Source organism: Vidua macroura, chromosome 1 (assembly GCF_024509145.1).
Source record: "Vidua macroura isolate BioBank_ID:100142 chromosome 1, ASM2450914v1, whole genome shotgun sequence".
NCBI lineage: Eukaryota > Metazoa > Chordata > Aves > Passeriformes > Viduidae > Vidua > Vidua macroura.
The window spans coordinates 28104812-28113567 of NC_071571.1; the positions used below are offsets into that span (position 1 = coordinate 28104812).

General features: G+C 36.3%; 1 long non-coding RNA gene across 1 annotated transcript; it reads left to right on the forward strand.

Annotated features, from left to right (window-relative positions):
- The first annotated feature begins 341 nt into the window (after nucleotides 1-341).
- Nucleotides 342-5847, forward strand: LOC128819840 (uncharacterized). Its single transcript, XR_008440766.1, has 3 exons — nucleotides 342-452; nucleotides 1117-1205; nucleotides 5785-5847. It is a non-coding gene; the product is annotated as an uncharacterized LOC128819840 (long non-coding RNA).
- The last annotated feature ends 2909 nt before the right edge of the window (nucleotides 5848-8756 follow it).

An 8756-nucleotide genomic window follows, 5' to 3' on the forward strand; every position in this document is an offset into this window, starting at 1 on the left:
AGACCATTTATCCCTCAATCCACTTATTCCACTATTAGGTAGATTTTCTGAAATTTGCAGTGTATTTTTCTCTTTTTTAATTTCCTTCCTCTCTTTAATTATCTCTTTTGGTGCAAATATGCCTCATCTTTATATATTTGCATTCCTTCAGAGGTCATCAAGTCTGGCACACAGAGCAGGAATGCAAACCTCAGTATGAAACCTGCTTTTAGGAAAGGGTAACCTGCAGGATTTTTTGTTTGGTTTCAAATGACATGTGGCTAAGAGTACTTTGGACTTTGTGGATATGCATCTTTTAACTAACTATGTCTTATTTGGTCTAGGTGTATTCCAGTATGCTAGTAACTTGACTTGAATGCTAGTAACTATACCAAGGGCTCTCTGTGAAAGTTTTAATAGGAGCATAAAAAGCTTCTTGTTTTGTGAGAGCAATCCCTTACGTGAGAAAAATGGTGAGTATCTTGCTCTGGACTGTGTGCTATTTAAAGCCAAGTCTAACATTTCAGTAGCTGATTGACTTTATTTTCCTGCCAATAATTCAAAATTAATGAAACTGTGCTTGCCTTGCATTTTTGCAAAGGTCTGGGTGTTCACTAGTCTTTCCTGTGAAAGGACTATGAATTTGGCTTGCCTTTTTCCTTTTCTAGACATTTATCTACCTTTTCCCCATCTTAGTGTTCTGAAAGCAGAATTACAGCAATTTCACCTCCTTCAGTGCCTGGAAGCTTCTCTGTGCTTTAAGCAGCTAAGTTTATAGCTCCAGAAAACTTCTCAGAAAAACTTAGCAGGAAGCTATGAAAGAAGCAGATAGCTGAGGCAAATCCAGGGCATCATCTGAGAGTGGTCTCTGAGAAAAGTAAAGCAAGCTGAGTTAAAGTCATGGGGAGGAACAAAAAGACAAGATGCTAGGTGAAGACAGTCTTCCTGTCCCTAGGAGGAACTGTCTCTGCTCAGGATGGAAATTTCTGGATTACAGGATGTGACAGGCAGGACAGAGTCACAGCACAGAAACAGGGTTTGCTCAAGAAGAGGTTTGGAAACCACTGAGAGGATCAATGATAAAACAGCTCTGGCTTCAGAGATATTTGATATTTGATGTTTTCTGTTCTTCTCTAGGTATCTTACCATAAGAGCAAAGTCCTGCGCTCCAACTCAAAGAGTTCTAACTCCAGAACCAATACCATTTCTTAATGAGGCCACACGAGGTACGGAAATAAAATCTGAATCCAGTAAAGATTTTGAAATATTTTTTTAATTTGTATGCATTTTTCTCTTTTTGTTCAGTGTTATAGAAGAGTTGAAATAGGTTTCTGACGAGGCCATAGGGTGAAAATTTCTCACAAAAAATTAGTAAATACTTTCAAATCCAAAAAAATTAGACAAAGCTGTAAATGCCTTCCTTATGGATAATCTACAAGAGGAAGGCTGAACTTGAATACATTATTTATTCAAAGTAATCTGCTGTATCAAATAAAATAGGTTGGAAGTAGAGATCAGTAATTGTTAAAAGTAGGTGCTGGCAAAGGATATGAACCCAAAGGAAAGAAGAGAAACATTCCCCGTTCATGGGAATGATTGTGAAGGAGTGCAAATTGGACAGGAGTAAATGGAGCAATGAAGGCTTTCAGTGTTGTAGCCAAAGACAGTAATTTAAAGAAGCACAAAAAAATGTTTACATTTATTGACTTTATTTCAAGGTATCTTTAAAATTCATAAGAAAAAAAATGAGAAGAAGCCTAAGAAATCATTGAAGAAGATTGTAGTCATATTAGGAGTCATGCAAGATAATCATAATAGCAGTGTACATCTGCCTACTAGTATTTTGAGCTATAAACTACGATATATATAACTTGAGATTTATCCTTAAGATAACTTTGTTAGTTTACCTAAGACCTTTTTAGTAATGGAATATTGTTCTTTCTTTTATGCTGAATAGAGAATTACGTATGACTGTGATAATCAAGATATTCTATGAGTTCTTTATTATCCATATTACAGACTTAGATTTTTCTTTGAGTGCATGTACATGCATTTCTAACAAATGGTAAAAGCATTAATTTTGTGAATATATGCTATCAGCAGAGTATTGTAAAATTTTATTTTAATAACCCAGTCAGATATTATTTCTGCTTCTGCAGTACTTGTGCTTCCTACTTTTGTTTTAGTGGATTTGAACCCCCATGGACAGAAGACAAAAAAATATGATGTCACCTCACTCATGTTTTGTTATTTGCATTGAATTCTGATTTATTCTTTAATTTTTACAATTTGTTTTATCTCTTTCCTATTTTTGAAAGTTGGGTGAAAAGTAAACATTTTCCCTCCTGTATATGCCTATATAGAAAGCAAGTACTCATTTTTATCACCATGTCTCAAAAATTTTGGTTCATCTGGGCTTGGCCAGAACTCTACAAACATCTGTCTTGCAAACAGGTTCTAGAGCACTTGGATGGGCTCAAATTTCCACAGCATTTTACTACCTGTGCTCTATCTAAATGTTTTACTCACAGCAGCAATAATCCTGTGAGCCTTGGGCTTGTTCCTGACAAACGAGCTGTCTGTTATTCACTTGACAAAAGAAATGAACTGTGTTTTGCTGTACTTCATTTCAGACACACAAATGTCTCATGTGAGTCTATCTCCATGGAGATTGTGATTCAACATAGCATCTGGAAATGCATTTTGAAACCTTATTCCTCCTTTTCTCCAGGACAATGGGCTATCCAGAATCTTGTGTTTTCTTAGCACCATTCAGCTGATCTCAAACTCCTTGCAACAAAGCTGGTGTCTTGGAAAAAAATCTCTATATGATAAATTTGGGCTACCTTCTTATTCCTCCCAATATTTTCATCATAATTTAAATAAGCAGGCATACTCACAACCCTGGGATATACCAATGTTCTCTGCTCTTGTTCATAATTTTGTATTTGCTTAGTTTTTGAAAGAGTTCTCTTATAAGAAGTGGTAACTATCTGTCTGTCTTACGGAGGGTAAGATTTCTTTGTCAGGTTATTCCTTGATTAGGTTGCATCAAGGGAGAATGAATCAGTTCTAATGATGGAAGTGGCAATGAGTGCTGCTGAGCTATAGTTTCAGTTTTTTGACAGAGTTCCTAACTTAATAAATTATGGATCAGTAGATGGGGAAGAAAGGTCTCAAAACCTACCTGAGCAGCATATGAACTGGTAGCACACTACATTGCATCTCCATTCAATAAATTAATAAATGTCCATTTCAGTCTGGTTTTGCGGTCAAGTGTGAAGAAGAAACATCATCTGTAATTAATAACTGTTAAAAAAATCCATATGAATACATGCCAGCACAAGCAATGAAACAGGGAGAAGAAAAGGGTTGGAAACGATAATAACAAGTGCATCAGAATAATGGTGAAAACTCAGACAACCAGTCTGTGAGGTGAACAGAAGCCTCCAACACTAAGCTTTGTGGAACACATCAGAGATAAAGGCCTTTTTAGAGCCATGTTGGATTCCATAGAGAAAAAATATATCATCACACAGGTTATTCCAGTGTGTCAAGTAAGGTGCAAGTTGCTTCCTCCATGTATCTGTGCATTTTCCCCACCAAGACTGTGAGTATTTGAGAATTTGTAGTTGAAAAAAAAATACAAAACCCTGTTCTTCAGTGTGTTCATAGGGGCAATATTTATATTTCAACTGTACCCAAATTATATCAAGCACTGTCTAAATATTACTTATTTATTAATATTGAATACTACTTTCTTAATAATAAAGCCAGATAAATTTGCATGGCCACTTTTTTAGACATGGATTTTTCTGGAAGAAGGTCAGTAAAATATGGCTTCATAGAGGCTCAACAGAAACCAGAGAAAAATAATATATGAGTCAAAAACATATATCTCTAACTAGATTTATGGATCTATGTGTCCTTTTCCCTGTGTCTTTTTTGCCTGCTTCTCTTTTCTAAGTTTACTGTACTAACAAATTACACAAAGGCAGGGTATAAGCTCAACTTGGGCACTGCATTTATCGTTTGAATTAATAATTAGCACACTCACTGGCACAATATTGGCATGGTATGGCTTGCAGAGTGAGTTCCCATCTGAGGAGTGTGCCCTCAGCAGACCGGCTGAGCACAGCCTCCCTGCTTCAGGGAGCAAGGAGCAAAGCTGGCCTCACTTATGGCTTACTCTCAGTGTTCATACTACTACAGAGGTAACCTTTACAGCCCCATTCCTGAGATATCTCATGGATTAAAACTCTTCACCCTCTCTGAAGTCCTCTGGGGGAGGGGGGAAATGTGTTATCCCCACTCCAGCAGCAAGGAGGGAAGCACAGAACTCCTGAGTGGTAGCAAAAGAAATCTCTTCACAGTGGTGAAGCTTCAAAACCTGGGAACTTTCATATGATTTTCTGACTGTCACTGACGTTGGCTAGTAAATCAGAATTTGACATCACAAAGAAAAGTTTGATTTGGAAGCCTAGTAAGAAATTAAAATCAAGCTGATTTCATATACTCAAGATTAACATTCATACTTCTGAATCCAGTGTAGACAATGATCTTTATACTGACCTATAATATTGAAAACCAGATTCAAATAATTTAGAATAATTTTGAAAATCAAAAATTCAATTGCTGCTCTCCCAAGTGCCAAGTAGACCTTTGATTGCCACAAGATTGGTGGAAAGGGACAAGTTGCTAATCAATCAGTCCCCATTATCTAAGCTTTTATTCAGTCATACAATTTGTATTAAAATTGTCAGTTTCTGATTAAAAAAAAATTAATTATTTTAAGTATCTTGGTCATTGTCTTTGCTGCATTACAACAGCAGCGCTGATTTGAGTTTTAGGATTTTCTATTGAATTCAGTGGTGTTCTAAATCAACTCACCCTTTACGAAAATCCAAGTGAGCCAGCAAAGTAGTACTTGATGGGGCTTGAAAAGAAGGTTTTTTTTCAGACTCAAGGTTTCTAAAAGAAGTGATCTGCTTTGCATGTAAATTTTAATAAACTGCTGTCCAAAAGTCATCCCAAGAAGTTGCAGTTATTTTGCTTTTATTTGCTTATTCAGTATTTTATGATACACACATATTAGACTGCCACAGTATGAATATTGCTCTCTTCACAATGAGGACATGGTCTCAGTATACTGGGTCTAGGAATTTTTTGCATGACTTCACTAGTAACACATTATTTCAAGTCACATTTTATCAGCTAGCTCAACAAGAATGCCAGTGACTTTCACCTTGTTCCAGCTCCCTGTAAACATAGTAATTGCCAAAATTATATTGTCTTTTATTTACTTAACAAGCAGTACTTTTCAAAATAAATAGTCTGCCATGAGCAAACACAAATGCTAGCAGTAGTCATAAGTCTTCCATGCTTTCAAACACAGCTTCTAGCTTTTTAAAAGCAGACTGAAAAAAAAAACCAACTGGTGCGAAGAAGAGATGTCTCAGCCCATTGTCTTGCTTGAACTTTCCCCACAAATGTCTTATTGCCATTATTCTGGGCATAGCTCCAGCCACGGGTGGGGCAATACGTACTTGCAAAGCACTAATGCTGTAATCAACCTACCTAACCTTGTCAAAGTGTATCAGACAGTTTGGTTTGCAGTGACACATTTTTCTTGCCATTAACCTGATCTTTTTCTATCAGGGATGAATGGCCACAAGAGTTTTCTAGGAATAGGTGGAAAATATCTAAGAAGCCAATACGTGGGTTTACTGTCAAGTGGACATTTGTATTTTTGACATTGTTTTTCTGGAAACATGTGCCATCACCTTTCTCTTTTGTTCTGCTTAGGTCTTGGTCTTGCACACACATTAGCACTTCATGCTGCCCATCATCTGACTAACTGCTTTCAGCTCATGCCTTCTCTGTAAGTTTAGTTAGTGGATATTTTCTGGATGATTTCAAAAGTGTATGCTTGATGACTGTCTAACCTAATATATGTTTTGTGGTAGGATTTTCATCACTACTTTGCAGAAGTTTCCTGTACAGGTATGAGACAATGGAATTTCTCTTATTTTAAATCTTTTTTTTTTTTTTTTAATTAGGAAGTATATCATCTTGCTTTAATACAAAATTAAGTATAGTTATTATTTTTAAGTACCATTCTAATTTTAGGAGCTGATAATTTAGTAAGTTAGACTGTCATAATCTGGGGAACAGGCAGAATCCTCTCTGACAGAGTTCTAAACAATTATACCTTCAAACCCGTAAAAGTTATGATATGCAGTTTTCCCATTTCCCTCTATCCCATTGAGCATATATTAGCCATTCTTAGTATAAACTATTGAAATTATTCAGCCAGTTCACAGTGTTGTTTTTAAAATGAAAAATGCTATGATCTTTTAATGTCTCCAGTGTTATAATATGTACTAAATTAGCAGAACCCTGATGCTCTGATAATTTACACCACAATGTGCTATTTAAAACTGGAAACCCAGCAGGAGATTTTATTTTTATTAATTTAGTATAATTTTAAACATTACAAAAATAGCTGTCTCACAGCTTCCCTGCTGAGCCCTAGATTGTTGCCACAGCCTGTGCAATACTTTATCAGGAGAGTAACATCACTATAAATACTGCATAGTTGATTCTGGCTTCAACACAGAATACAAAAGGATGTGGAAGACTGAAGATGAGACAAAGAAAAAACAGGGTTTGCTCTGTTTTACATTTTGTCTGCCTTTTTTTCTGCCTGCTTTCTTCTATAACTTCTTTTCTTACAGGTTTTTCTCCAAGGGTAGTTGTAAATTTGTAGTCAAAGCCAAAATGCTGAAGATTCACATCGTAGTTAACTTTAGATGTATCACACAATGCTGCTGTAAGAAAATGAGTTTTACTCTGCCTTCCTTGTCTATTGCCCTGCCATTCTTGTGGACTAAACATTAGTGGAATATTACTGTTCAAGTCTAACATGTATTATTAAGAGCAACCTCCTATGAATTGCAGTTTTTCAGTTTTATGTACACAACTGGCTCACATCTGCTTGCCTTTGTGTGTATTTAGTGAAATTATATCTGCCTGATAAAAAAAAAAAAGGCAACAGTCAGTTACCATATCCAACCTTTTAGCAGCATTAGGGATGTCAGATCCAATAGGCATAACATGTTTTGGCCCTTTTATGATGCTTGTCACTTCTTTGAATGAGCTGAGTTGACCAAAAACTCTTGTCAGGAGTGCCACATTCCAAGGAACCTCTGCCCCTTTAACAATGGAGGAGTCTTGGCAATGAAGCAATATTTGCTGTGCAAAAGATGTGGTTTCAGGTACCACTGTGCACTGTTCATAATGGAAGCTGGAGGGGAAAACAGACTTTGGTTGAAAGTTATTTTAAAAATATGTAAGCTTCTAAATTCAAATTCATTGTGAAACTCATCAGTGCCTATATTATTTATATTTATTTACTGATCAATATTGCATTTTATATTACAGAAATGTATAGATTAATTTAATTTATTAATTTTTTTACTGGCTGGCTGTATCTTCTGCCTGGTTTCCAGGTAACATTCTTAAAGTAAAATGTGAAAACTGAACAAAACTCAATTCCAAATGTTTAGGCTTTACCACATGACTTTAATAAGACAAAGCATATTTCACTGGCAGGCAACTGACTTCCTTGTAAAACTCCCGTAGTTTTCACAAAAATTTTGCGACTTGACAGATCCACAGTAGAAATGCGATTAGTGCATATGTCCCCCATTTGAACAAGAGGCCCTTATATTCAAAACATTTGGTGCTTAGGTGTTAAATGCCATATAGATTTTGGTTGAGTGACATGTAGGCAATTCAGCTGTGTCTTAGCCAGGAGCTGCATGTTTGCCTTTCTGAAGCATAGAAGGCAGTCAACCCGCTTCCTTGGTGAGCCACCAATTAACCCTAACTAAAGCAATAGTATTTTTCTTTGAATAATATTATTACTGACTAAAACACCCCCTCAGCTAATTAATAGGCTGTATGGACTGAGGGCTGCTAGGGTAAACATTTTCATCACTGAAATATTTGTTGTTAAAAATTCTTTCTCTGTCCCTTGTGCTGTGATGTTTACACCTGTGTACACACATACAGGAAATAACAATTCATTTGCAACTCTCTTCTTTTTCCACAACTGCCAGGAGAATGTGAGTGAGGTAAGTCATTCCAAGGATATTGGAAGAAATGAGGCATGAAATAAAAGCCTTCCTGCACTATCTGCTGATCCTCAGGAATGTAAGGCAACCTGCTGTATTAAAGAGAAGCATCCAGGCTATTAAGTAAGGCACTAGGACAGTGAGGAGTGAGTCCTGTGTGAGACACTCTCCTGAGCTGATGACATCAATGTCCTAGGAACTATTACTCCAAATTCATGATTATGAGATCTGCAAGATATCTCATGTGTTATTCTTGTTCTTGGCAATGTCAGGGGACTTAAAAACAGGATTTTACGTTATTCACTTTTTTTTTAGACATTTTATGAGCTGGATATAGTCACTGACAGTGTTACAAATAATGTAGTATTGAGCAGCTTTCTGCTATTAATATTATTAGTCATACTAATTAAGTTAATCAAGTGAGTCAATCCAAGCAGTGTTGCAGCTGTTTCATGAACAAAATCTGAAGGACTCTGAATGGCTTGTACTGAGCAGTGTCCTGTAGAAAAAAGTGGGATTTTGCTACTTAACACTGGAATTTTCTTTTCACCTGGTGAAAAATTCTTGTCCGAATTAGTTACGCTGTTCACTCAGTAGGCTTGCCTGACAAGGTGACTGAGAAAAATACTGCCACAGATT